The following is a 13,473-nucleotide window of genomic DNA, read 5'->3' as shown; positions in this document are numbered from 1 at the left end:
TTTATATAGTCCAGAATTGTTCAATTTTATATTGTATTTTATATAGTCCAGAATGGTTTAATTTTTATATAAAATAGTATTTTATATAGTCCAGAATTGTTCAATTTTACATAGTATTTTATATAAAAATTGAACAATTCTGGACTATATAAAATACTATCTGCTGTCTTTACCATTCCTTAATACTATCTGGTCTGTAAGAAATATTATCGTGTGCCGAGTTCATTTTCGCTTCCCAAATTGCCCCTCCATGACTCCAGGCAGCTACATCCCTGTTTCCATGTCGGTAGGGAAGGTTTTAAATAATAAAAAAACACAAGAAACCATGGTATGATATTTGGGTTACATTTCCTCACACCCGACCCGAGAACCTAAAATTTCCCAAATACCCAATCTTCTTCCTCTCATTTTAGAAAAGAAACCCTAAAAACTCCAATCTGCGTATTTATTTCTTCTCCATTGTCTCAGCAACCAAACGGAGCACTTTATCATAAGAACACTGAGTAACTAGCCGGGTTGAAGAAGCGTAGCTGTGAGTGTGATTTTGATACAGCAAAGCGGACCCGAACGGAGTGTTGAAATCCGAAATATTGGCTTCCTTTTGATCATGCTTCTGTGGTGTCCATCAATCTATTTGTGGCACTCCTTTGTGGTTGCATTGTGATTGGTCATCTTCTTGAGGAGAACCAGTGGGTGAATGAGTCAATCACTGCCCTTGTGATTGTGAGCCTCTGATCTTATTTTTGCTTATGGTATATTTTGAAAGAAAGTATCTGTATGGTTTCTTATGATAGATTCTGTGGGTAAGTAACTCTAAAAGAGTCCAACCAAGAATGTGAGGATTCAAGAGGATTGCCATTCACTGCAAGATTTGTTGTGAAGAATTAGAGTGACATTTTTAATGGATTTAACTATAGATAATGTGGTGGGATGATATTCCAAATAGCTCATTTTTGGCAAAAAGAAAATTATATTTTTGGGGGGTTTTGTTGATGTGGACAAACATTTTAGTGAAGGACAATTAGGAGTAGATTAGTTATAGTCAGAAAATAAAAGAGAATACCTTTTTAGGTGTGGAAACATCTATATTATTAGTAAATAAATTTATTTATGGTAAATAAGCAAATTTTACTCGAATACGGGCAGGAAAGGGGAGGAGTTATGACGGGATATAGAAGAATATCATGACATATTTGCTTTTGACAAAAAATTAGAGAAGAATGTTTGGGGAAAAAGTCCATTAAGGAAAAGGAGACTATGAAGGAATTTGTTGGAGATATGAGTTGTAGATTTTGAGTATGTTGCAATACCAATGGATGATTTTCAGTTGAGGATTATAGGATGGGAAATCGTCTTTTTAGTGCTATAAAACCTTTAAACACACGTTCTCTTGATCATCTCCAATATCTTTTTTCTTTTTTTTTTTAGTATTTTAATTTCCTTACAATTTACTTTTCCTTGGCCTTTAGTATTTTTGTAACTTTATTTTCTTCACACATTTATCTTTGTTGGCAAAATTTTCTTTATTGCATGTTGATATCCATGCCTTTTCATTCTAGTCTTATATATTTCAGTTTATCTTTCTTTGGAGTCCTAGGCAGGCGAGGCATGGAAAAGAATCCAACATAGATCAGGGTACTTGACCTGTTTGGACAATTGCCTTATTGGTGACCTGGTGACTGAACTTAACCTAATGTAGGTCGATTTCAATCAGTTGATCCCCAACCAATTTTAGTTGAAAGACTCGGGAACATCTGCACACATCAGTAGCATTGTATTTAAATGTCTATGAGGATACAGGTTCCTTACCCTGCTTCCTTCACTAGCGGGGCTAGCTGTTGTTCATGGATGCAAGCAGGCCTGCTCCATATGCATTCTACTCTTTGCAAGCAGGCCCTCTCTATATGCATTCTACTCTTTGCATGCAGGCCCACTTGCTTGGTTGTAGATGCATTTAATTGAATTGCAACTATGATATAATCTTCTTGGTTTCATATGCGAACCTATCCTGTCTTCTTATGTTTAATCATGTCACAAGCCCTCTGGCTTTGCCAATACCTGGATCAATTCAACAACTTCATAATTAGTCCTGCAACTTCAAATTATTTTCAGTGTTGCAATCAATTTTGTGTTTTCAAAATAGGCCATGTAAGTCTACTAAAGTAATCAACTGCCCATAATGGGCTTTTCTTGAATGCTCTAGTATCTAATTTAAAGAATCAGGTTGTTGGATTTTGAGATAGCTAAGAGCGGTCATGTGTGTTTTGGAGATGGATTTTGGCTCAGATTTGTATATTTGGAATGCATGGGTCCATATGCATGGGAGCTGGACTTGATTAGAGGATTGCTTATTATGCTCAGGGACTTCAAACTATCTTCAAAAGAGGACGTGGTGCTTTGGAAAGGGGGGGGGGGGGCATGGGAGGTACGGGGTGAAGGATGCCTACAACAAGCTGGTTGGTAGCAATGCTTGCGACTTTCCGTATAGAGGCGTTTGGGTGGATAAGGTCCCAACCAAAGCGGCGTTTTTTGCTTGGGAAGCCGCGTGGGGGAAGATTCTTACTTTGGATAGGCTTAAAAAACGGGGCTGGCAATTTCCTAACCGTTGTTTTTTGTGTGGTTGTGAAGAGGAGAGTGTAAATCACATTCTTTTGCATTGTATAGTGGTAAGGGCCTTATGGGAAATTATTTTTGCCCTAGTGGGGGTTCAGTGGGTGTTCCCAGAGTTGGTGAAGGAGGCGTTATTCAGTTGGAAGGGCCCCTTTGTGGGGAAAAAGAGGAAAAAAATTTGGAATTCTATACCGTTGTGTATTTTTTGGACGGTATGGAAGGAAAGAAATAGGTTAGCTTTCAAGGGAGGGGTGTTAAATATACAGAAACTCAAAAATTCTTTTGTTTGTACTTTGTGGAGTTGGGCTAGGGTGTATATATTGGAGAGGAGTCCTCTTCACTCTTAGGTTTTTTGGAGTGGCTAGCGGCCACTTAAGGGAGGGTAAGGGTGCTTGTTTTTTTGTGCTCTCGTTTTGAGGCAGATTGTATACGTCCTGTATGCTTGGTGGCCTTTGCCCTTTAATATATTCGTGATATTTATCTAAAAAAAAAAAAAATGTATTGTAGGTTTAATGATTTGGACAAGCAGCATAAGATGATTGAGGAAATGCCTCTTAGGGCTTTTGGTTTCTTGGAATATAGCATAATTGGAAGAAAGCATTGGAAATTAGTTTTCATTCCAGAATTGTGGGTGTGGCACCAGATTTGTGCACTGTGCCTGTGAAGGTTTGAGCGTTGGTCAAGAGGGTGGGTTAGTTCATGGGTTAATTAAAAAGCTTGGGAGTGAAAGGGATATAATTGTGAGAAATGTGCTTTTTTCCATGTACTGAAAGTTTGATAGATCAATAGATGGTAGAGGAATAAAAGTTTACTTTGGATGCATTGATTTATGGGTCCTCTCAAATGGATTTGTTTGAAGAGGCAGTTAGTTGTGTAGATGGAGAACCAATTTAGACCAGATTCGCTATCAAATCTATTCTTCACCATTGAGACTTAGAATTTGGAAAATATGTTCATGACTTCATAATCATAAGCAATGTTTTAAAAGGTTAAAAGGCGGGCTTGAGGTGTTTTCCCCAAAGTTTGCATGTGATTTTGGTTTGGGAATTGATATAGGAAATTTTATCTTGCATTCCTTTTATGGAATTAATTAAATGCATTAGAGATGATATATTCCTAATGTTTTTATGGCTGAATTTCTAATATATATAGCAATTTATTTATGAAATTGATTACATAGGATATTCATAAGGAATAGAATTTGGGAAAATTATTCCTAATTTCTAATAATTTAGCTGTAATATATAATATACAAAGATAGATGTTAAATTAAAAACATGATAATTATATATTAATAAAAGCATGGTAATTGATATACATATTGAATATGGATATATAATAATTTTAAACTAGATATGGATATCAAAAATTTATAATTACTATATTTAAATTAATAAATTATATGTATATAATGTAATACAATTAATTATTTATATGCATTAATCAATTAATTCATGTTCAAATTAAACTTATAATATATGGATATTATGTATTAGGATTGAATGTATATTTAGATTTAGGGAAATGGATCAAATGCTCTCAATATGCAAATAAATGAAAGTTAGAGGACTGGAAAAAAGACCCTAGATGTAGATGGATGGAAATACAAAAAAACAGGGTTTATGTTTTTGGCAATGGGAATAAGTTCTTCCAACAATTTGGTGAGGTTTTATTAGGGATACTTGCTGGTTGAACTTGTAATTGTGGAGATTACCTGCAATGGATTGCTTGCTTGATCACATTAAAAAATAAGATTGCAATGGAGGAAAAATATATAGAGGTCACATTGGCTTGATATCATGTCATTTTTCCTTTAAGGAAGTTTTGTTTGATAATGTTCAATAATCAAGTGCTTGTTTGGATATACTTTGTTTTCTATTTTTAAAAATATAAAATAGTACGAACTTCTATATAAAACATATATTAACTCTTTTATAAAAATAAAAATAAAAAGATTTACTTTATGTTCTTAAAATTTACTTCTAAATTTTTTTAAATTTGGGGGACTAAAAGGTTTTTATTACATAATTTTTTTAAAATAGTTTTTAAAATCCTCTTTTTAGGGTAACTCTCAAAGAGTTCTTACATTTTATATAGAAGTTACTATCATTTTCCATTTTTAAAAATAGAAAATAGTAATGGCTGATTACTTCTATGTAAAATATAAAAAATCTTAGAAGGAAAATGTAATAGTTTTTAAAAACTGATTAAAAGATTGGGATATCAAAAAAAATTATTATCTTAAATTTAAAAATTTTTTAAGAACGTAAAATAGTTTATACTTTTTGCATAAGAGATTTTACTTTCTATATATAAGTTCCTATTTTTAAAATAAGAAAATAAGAATTGTATCTAAATGAAGCCTTAATATGTTGTTTTTTAATTGCAGGAGTTTTTGGAGCATCAAAGTACAAGTCTGTCAAGGTCCTAGATGATGCCATTAAGTTACTTTGAGAGTATTCCAATAGAAACTAGAGATCTCTTTGTTATACACCTTCTTGATGTTTTTGATGACAGCAGAAGCTCAGGTAAGAAGCTAGATGCCCCTAAATTCAGAATGATATTTATCTAAGCTAATATGTGTTAAGGAAATGCATACTCTAAAGTTGTAATTGAGATTAAATCTTCTTAAGTAAATGCAAAATCATTAGTGAGTCTCACATTTGGAAATTACTTGATGAGAAGCTAGAATATGCAGTATTTTATTTTATTTCTAATGCATTTAATTACATAAAGTGAATTTTGTCAATAAGACCTTGTTTGATGCCTTTGTTTTGGTCCAAAAATTGAATTATGGGACTTTTGTGCATTTGGATTTTTAGATCCAAATTTCAATTATCAGAACCTCAATTTTGTCTCATTCCAAGTGTTTTAAAGGAACTCATGATGTCCTTCATTTGGGCAAAACAGTACTTGGACATCAAGAATTGATTTGATTGTTAGGGATGGTGATTGCATTAAGCCACTTCTTAAAGGGTGTTTGGTAAAACTTAATACTTGTTACTTAATGATTTATGTTGATTTTAAGTTAAATTATACTTAAGTTGTTGACTTAAGACTTGTTACTTAATTATTACTTTAAGTATTAAGATTGTTTAATAATTAATTTAAAATTTATTCTAAATTATCAAATTGACGTATTTATCCTTATAAATTATAACTAGGGCAAAGGAGGTTGAGTAACAATAGAGGTTATGAAGTAGCAAAAGTGATCATAGAGGTAATTAGGACAAATGGGGATAAAAAGGTAAAATGAAGATGTGGACTTAAGAATAAGTTAATCATTTTTACTTATTGCTTAAAGTTGTTTTTTACTTTAAGTCATACCATCAAATTATTTTATTAAACATACTTAATTTACTTAATAACTTAAATTAAGTTATTAAGCCACTTTAAGTTATTAAGTTGGTTTGCCAAATACCCACTTAGTCCTGAGAGAATAGTGGACAATGTAGCTCCTCCAAAGGTATGGTCTAATGGAAGGGCCATGATTTTAATGGAAAATGAGGAAGAAGGAGAGGATTGTATGTAGAAAAGGGAACTGAAATGAAGATATATAAATAACTACCACATGTATACATGTGGCTGGGAGCCTGGGAGATTGTCCTTGCCTTGTTTGGGGCTCAATGGGTGTTCCCAGAGACAATCAAAGAGGTGTTATTTAGTTGGAGAAGCCTTTTTGTGGGGAAAAAGAGGAAAAAGATTTGGAACTCCATTCCGTTGTGTATTTTTTGGACGGTATGGAATGAAAGAAATAGATTAGCTTTTAGGGGGGGCTCTTTAGCTATACAAAAACTCAAAAATTCTTTTGTATGTAATTTGTGGAGTCCTCTTCGCTTTTAGGCTTTTTGGAATGGCTTGCAGCTCCTTAAGGGCTGGTGAGGTTGATTGTTCATGTGTTTTTTGTTTTTAGGCTGCTATGTATACTACCTGTATGCTTTGTGGCTTTTCGCCCTTTAATATATTTGTGCTCATTTATCAAAAAAAAAAAAACTACCACATGTAAACATCATCTAGATGCAAAAGTCTTTGCATGTTACTGTTGAACTTTTGTTCTACATTCATATTCTGCATACTTTTGTTAATGTCATTTTGTTGAGTAATTGAAATGTTTAAGTACTCCTAGGATTTGGGCTAATCAATAAGAAGGGTTTTGGTTCTAATGGAGAAAGCAAGTCAAACAGGAAAAGCAAAGTATGTTTACTTTAAAGATTTTCAAATTCATGTGCTCTAGTTCTTCATTTCCAAAGAATGTTGGATTTTCTGGTACCCAATATATTCATCACTATCCACTTCTGATTCATTGTTTTCTGGTGTCTTTATTCCTATCTCTGTGTTCTGCACTTCCTAATGCTGGACAGGAGAAGTCAAGGAAAAGGTTGAGGAGTTGATCTTAGAGGTTGGAGTTCCAAAATCACGTTTTTCTTTCTGGTCCCTGAATCTAGAGAAGTGTGTGAAATTCCGTGTCCTTTAACATTATTACCTTGAAGGTATGGAATGTATTTATTGCTGGTAGAAAACGTTGGCAACTATATTGATAATGATTTTTGTTTTCTTTCCATTTGGGAATTATAGGATCTTTTGGCCTACAATTTTTTATCTTTTCGTTGGATTGGACTTGATTTTTGAAATATGCAGCATTGCTGTTCATTACCATGTTCTACTGAATGCAAAAATAAAATGGTGTTAAATCAGTTTTGTTGCAGACCCAAAACAGCTGGGGATAAGGCCTTGTGCTGAGTACTGGTGCAAGGGGTTCTTCGTTGGGGAAGAAGAGTGTTAGAACACTCCCTTTATATTAATTCCAAAGACAAACTATTTGAAAATTCCACCTGCATTCAAGCATGCATTTATATGAAATATGCATGTACCATTTGGTTCTTGTTCATTCTCCTTTGTGAACCCTAGAGGTTCATTTAGATGTTGATGCTGCTGCTGCAAGGATGGCATCAAGAAGGGCTTGGAACTAGATAATCGTTTTGTCTCAATGTGGCCAGTTTCCTTTAATGATTGGAGCGTCTGCAAAATCTTGTGTCCATGGAGACAACAATGGAAATTTCTCCTCATCCCCAACTTTTAAGCCAACAATCTCTTCCAATATGCTAATCAAGTTAGCGAGCCAACCCAAGGCAAGGTCAAGAAACATGGTCGTCTCTCCACCAAAGGACATTTTTCCCTTCAACTTTTCTTCCAAGAACTTCAGGTACTCTATGGCTTCCTCCAGCTCTTTCCCTTGTGTGATAAACACACTTTGAATTGATGTCAAACCATACATCAAAAAACAAATGAATATCAAACTACAAGATTTTTCTGAAGCTGAAAATAACACTACTTCTCTGGTTGATATATATTTTTGTTTGCCTGTCAGAAAAAAAAAAAAAAAAATCTATTTTTCTGGTTGATCAATACACATGAAGTCAGATGCTAATATAGCTCAATTTTCCTTTCAGTGTTTGTCCTTTTATTTAAAATGCTGATTTTGGAAGACCTCTTAGAGGGATGTATCATCTCATTAAATCAAACAGCTAATTTGAGACGAGTGATGCGTTCCTCCTGAATCAGTTGGAGGACATTTATTGTTTGGAGAAGATTGATCTGCATGCCTTCCTCCATATATACAAAAAGAACAATAGCTCAATTTCCTCACGCAAGTTTCTGTGTCTAAATACCATGAGTTGAATATAAATACTTGTATAGTGAAACCTTTCCTGGTATATCTTATAACCTGAATCCACATTGCATTTCTACTCAGTCTTCTATGTTTTGTACCATTTTTTATTTGTCAGCTTGTACAAGCTCCGCGAGCTATCAACATCTTGGAATTTGACCTTTTCTTCCACATCCCCTAGCATATAATCGGTGCATTTGTTCTTCTAATTCATTGGAGTCGCCATTGCTTTTAGGTGGAGATTAAAAATAGCTGATAAATATGACAGAGGATTCAGTGGACTTTTGATGAAGGGCAGGTTGACGGTAAAAAAGGTGTTGGAAGTATGATATTTGCCTGAAGAGCTTAGCATACCTGTAGCAAAAATGGGGAAAATCTTAATCTTGCTGTAAGTACCATTTTGATACCTTTGCTTATTTTACAAATCTGAATCATTGACCAATTCATGCTTTTCCTGCTTTTGACTTGTCCATTAATTTTTTTGGTTGTTGTGAAGTAACTCTTAGGTATCATGACATAGCATAATAAGAACTGCCATCATTTCGCTTATCTCGGTGTGGAGACTTCCTGATACAAAATTCACATATTCAACTTACCAACTTTCTTCTGGATGGTTATGTTGTCTCAAACAATGGTATGAAGAGGAAATGACAAGGCCTGAATCTTTTATTGGGTCAATTTGGAAAAAATACCTACCAAATATAAGCCCTTTGCTTGCATGTGTGTGCATTGACACACATGTGAGTGAAGATATAATCTAGAGTCCAAGGACTTTGTCCTATATAGGTTCCTTATATCTTGTAAACTAGGCTTTCTAGTTTTACCTTTTAGTAAATTTGGATTTTGAATTGGATGCAACAGGCAACCAGTTACTCTAGTTGGTAAGCCATGCATGGAGAAAGTTGCAAAGTCAGTTTCTAATTTAAAAAAATAAAAAGATAAAAAAGTTGCAAATTCAGTTGGACGATGAATTTCAGGATGACATCTTACGTGGGATCATATGTAGCACATATATATCCTGTGTATGTACCTATTAAGAGTATTAGAGGCTGTAATGCATATTTGCAGGTATGTTTATCATATGATCCATATACACTTTTGTGTGTGTGTATATATTTCGTTGACATCTAATGGAATTTTGATGTTCATTTTTTGTAAGAAATATTTGAGGCACAAAAATGTTTCATCATTCATGGCCATTGAGTTGGAATGCCACCAAAGATAATATTTGATCACAGATGTAGATCATCGAATTCATTAACCCACACCTTTCCTTGGGCAGCAGCTGCACATAAGCAAGGGATAAGGTAGAAACTTCAGCCCCATGTGTTTATCTTCGACACAGTCAACAAACTTGTTTGATTTTATTTTCCATCACTTTCTCAGCAAACAACTGGAAATTTAGAGCATCAAGATCAATGTTGTTGCTAGAACTAATGGATTATTGTTAATCATGCTGCCATATTCTGGTCGGCTTTGATTAAATTTAGACAGAGCATACCTGTTGCACTATGCTCTCCAAGATAATCATGCTATAATGACAAATTCCGCAATGTTCCTTAGATTTATCAGTATTAAAAAAATTTAAGAGAGTGATATTTAAAATGATTTGTTGTACATTTGACAGAATGAATTAACATATAGGATAAGGATGACATTGGGACATAGTTAACTGAAAAATGGAGATTAGAAATGCTCTGGAGTATGAGGCAATTGCAAAGGAAAAATGGCCTGACATGGTGTTTGACTAATGTGCATCTGGTGCAGAGGACCACTGGACTCTGTTTGAGAATAGGCATGTGTTTTCAAGAATCCTTAATCCTTTTTATCTTTATCCATAAAAGCTACTGCTAATACTAAATCATTCCACTATAAACGTTTGGTTCAATGCTTTACATATCATTTAATATTAACAAACTTGTAGAAATTTATATAGCTGTTCTTTGCAAAATTTTCTTTTTATTGAATTATAGGTTTCAACTCACATTCTTATTGATGTACGCAAGATAAACTTGGCCAAGGTCCTATGTTGTGAGGCGAGGCACTATTTCTTATCTTTTAAATATTTACGAAAGCCTAGTTTTTCAGTAAAAAAAAAGGTGGCAGGTGGAGACGAAGGAGAGAAAAGGAGAAGGGTTCTTCAATCACTGACTCAAAGAGAAACCTGGGAGAATTTCCAGAAGCACAATGACAGAAGAATCCACCCCAACCCATAGGCCTTCCGCTTTGATGATGCTCCTCTGAACCTCAATTTTCCTTCGCTTTCCTCAGCTGCCAAACAGGTCAGACCCATCAATTTTCCCTCTGTTTTCTCGACTTTTCTTCCCTCAAAGCCGTGAATATCTGCCATTTTTATTTTTTTTATTCTCTCAACTCTCTGCAACAAAAAAGAGGAAAAAATAGGATTTTTTGGTTGTTTTGTTTGGGGTTTGTGGAGATTGTTGATCGCGTTGGTGTCTGGTTTATTTGAAAGAAATGGGATCGAAAGAAAAGGGGAGAAGAGGGCTGTTCAATTTTATCGTTCTTCTCTACCATAGGAATGTTTGGGGGCGAGAATTTGAGATGAGGCTCACTTGTTTGGTTCAGAAATTTGGGTTTGTCTTTGTACTCGTCTGGCTTCTGATTGGGGATTGTTGTGATATTGAATAATTTGGCAAATGTGATGTGGGTTTATCTGGAATTTTTTTTAGTTTAGCATTTGATGAATGAAAAAGGTAGAGGACATGGAAGAAGGTGATGAGATTATGCAAGAAGGAAAATTCTATGGTGCAAGAATTGCACTTGTACCTACTGATGCATCTGCAGAAACTCTTCACTCAAAACCTCTTTCTTTTAAACCAAGCACGTTGGCTAGGTACGTGTAGACACGCTTGTCTTAAAACAAGCTCAACTTTGAGACGAGTTACCAAAATCTTTCATGTCACTGAAAAGCTAAGAAACACTCCCTTTATAAGTACATATGGGAAGATATTTATTGTGAACGTAAGTGATGATTTCCATTGAAGCTCATAACTCTCAACTTAATGTTAGAAGTATTTAAGGCTGTTAATAACTAATTAAGCTATAGTTGACTTACCAAGCCAATAAAATATTTTATTCCTTTTTTAAAAAAATAATTAAAGTTTTAAACTTTCTTTTCCCGCAAAGTTTAAAACTTCATAAATAACAATAAATTAAATTAATAAAAAAATATGTATGGAAATGAAATAAATTTGGCAACTTTATATTATGTATAAGTGTTTTTAGGACTTGAACCTACTTCTAGTGTTAAAAATTTTTATTTAGGGATCCATGAGCTATATTTTGATCTAAGTCCTTTAGCCAAATTACAACTATCACACACATTATATTGATATAGGACTTGGTTTTAAGCGGGTTAGTTGAATTAATAGTGATTGATTGGTACCTTAATTCTCACAAGAATTACTAGGGAATAGCCTAATCTTATAGTTGCAACCTTACAACAACTCTTACTTGGGTGAATCCTTAAGGATGTATGTAACTTGTATCTCACTTGGGTCCATTCAAGGCAAAACCATTTCTACCATCACATTGATGACATCGTCATCATAGGATGGAGAAGATACTTTTTCCTCGAAGTTGGTATTACTTATAAGTCCTATAGTGAGGATTATTTTTACCTGTTGAACTTTTTCTGTGAGATCTTCAATCACAAAGGTTGGAGGATTACCTTCAAAGATGGCTTTGTGAGCTTCATGCATTCCCCTCACTAAATATGAATCTAACTTATTTACTTGTCTTGGGGCAATCACTCATTAACAAAATAGTTTTTCCCTCATTTTGCATGCTTCCATCAATTTATCATATGGAAAGATATTTTCCACTTTTCCTATATGATTATGGCTCTATGATTTTACATATTCAAAAGCAATATTAGTCAGGACACCACATATAGATATTATCAACGTATATAGTATGCCTCAATTCCTCACACTTGAGGTGATAAACAACTCTTTGATACTTGAAAGAAGAATTGGGAAAAGTTATTAGTTCATGTGTCAAAAATCGAACCGGTGGTCAAACTATGGTCAAATCGATGACATCATAAATATATAGTTTAAAATTAAAAATAATTTTAAAAATTTTAAAAATATAACTAATTAAAAATTTTAACTAGATTTCAACTTTTTATCATTAATATTGATAGTTTAAATTATAATAAGATAACATGAAGATTTATTGAATTATTAATATTTCTAATTTTACTAAATATATTTAAATTTTAATTATTAAGATAAAATAAAAAATAATTATTCAAAGTTGTCTAGATTTTAATAACTATATATTTTGTTAATTTAATTGTTTTTTATATATTGGTATATATTATTTTGATATTTATTATCCTCTATACATATATTAAGTGCATTTAAATACAAGAGTGTTGGTGCACCCCCGTTTTCCCACCAAAGACCTAGTCTAGTCTCATATTTTTTGAATCCCACATCCGCCATATGGTTAGCAAAACCTTCAAACCAATCCTATAAGAAGGCCTAATACACCAATCAATCATTTTTAGTGTAGGACTCAAAGCATGCCTTGGCTTGAGAATTGGTGGCTCCATTATATGGGTATTAAATGAGTTTTAAAACGTAGGGCTACAACTTAGTAATATATTAATATATTTGGAAGCAAGAGAGGAAAAGAAAGGAAGAAAAATAATACATGTATGAGAATAGTTTAAGTCATAATTTTACTATATTAATATATAGTGGAAGTTACTCACAAACAAACTGATTATTTCTTTTTTTATGATTAAATTGATAATGTTAATAAAATTTATGAGAGATCGATGAACAAGAAGAACTCTCCTTGTTCATTTAATAGCAGGTGTAGACATGTTTGTTTAACACAAAGAGAGAAAAAGAGAAGCACTCCATTTGAATGTTGAGAATCAAGTTTGAGAGAAAAAAAAATGATAAAAGAGGAGAAAAATGAAAGATATACAATATTTTAAAGTGGGTATAAATCTTAATGGTTTAATTTTTTAGAAAGTTGATTATCGAATAAGCTATTATGGTCAAATTTGAAAGGCCATGAGTTCAAACTCCATATATTCAACCTAAAATTACATTCCTCTGTTGTTAGAACTTGGTAACACTAACTCAAGAAATACAATAGAACTCAGGAATAGCTGTGTATGTAGTAAACAAATCTCTGGAATAAGTGTGTACGTA

The 13,473-nt window shown here is 33.3% G+C and overlaps 1 long non-coding RNA gene across 10 annotated transcripts; it reads left to right on the top strand.

Moving 5' to 3' along the window:
* The first annotated feature begins 320 nt into the window (after positions 1-320).
* Positions 321-11,064, top strand: LOC117916173. 10 transcript variants are annotated; one of them, XR_004651523.1, is made up of 7 exons: positions 334-723; positions 5,000-5,138; positions 6,737-6,804; positions 6,972-7,100; positions 7,306-7,813; positions 8,514-8,666; positions 8,775-11,064. It is a non-coding gene; the product is annotated as an uncharacterized LOC117916173 (long non-coding RNA). The 10 variants fall into 10 exon arrangements; XR_004651528.1 differs by having other exon boundaries at positions 337-723; positions 8,514-9,585; positions 10,252-11,064; XR_004651526.1 differs by having other exon boundaries at positions 337-723; positions 8,514-9,585; positions 9,665-11,064.
* Positions 11,065-13,473: the final 2,409 nt, after the last annotated feature.

Source organism: Vitis riparia, chromosome 6, assembly GCF_004353265.1.
Source record: "Vitis riparia cultivar Riparia Gloire de Montpellier isolate 1030 chromosome 6, EGFV_Vit.rip_1.0, whole genome shotgun sequence".
In the NCBI taxonomy this organism is placed as follows: Eukaryota; Viridiplantae; Streptophyta; class Magnoliopsida; order Vitales; family Vitaceae; genus Vitis; species Vitis riparia.
The sequence above is the reverse complement of the archived record's forward strand: the minus strand, read 5'-3'. Positions and strand labels throughout refer to the sequence as shown.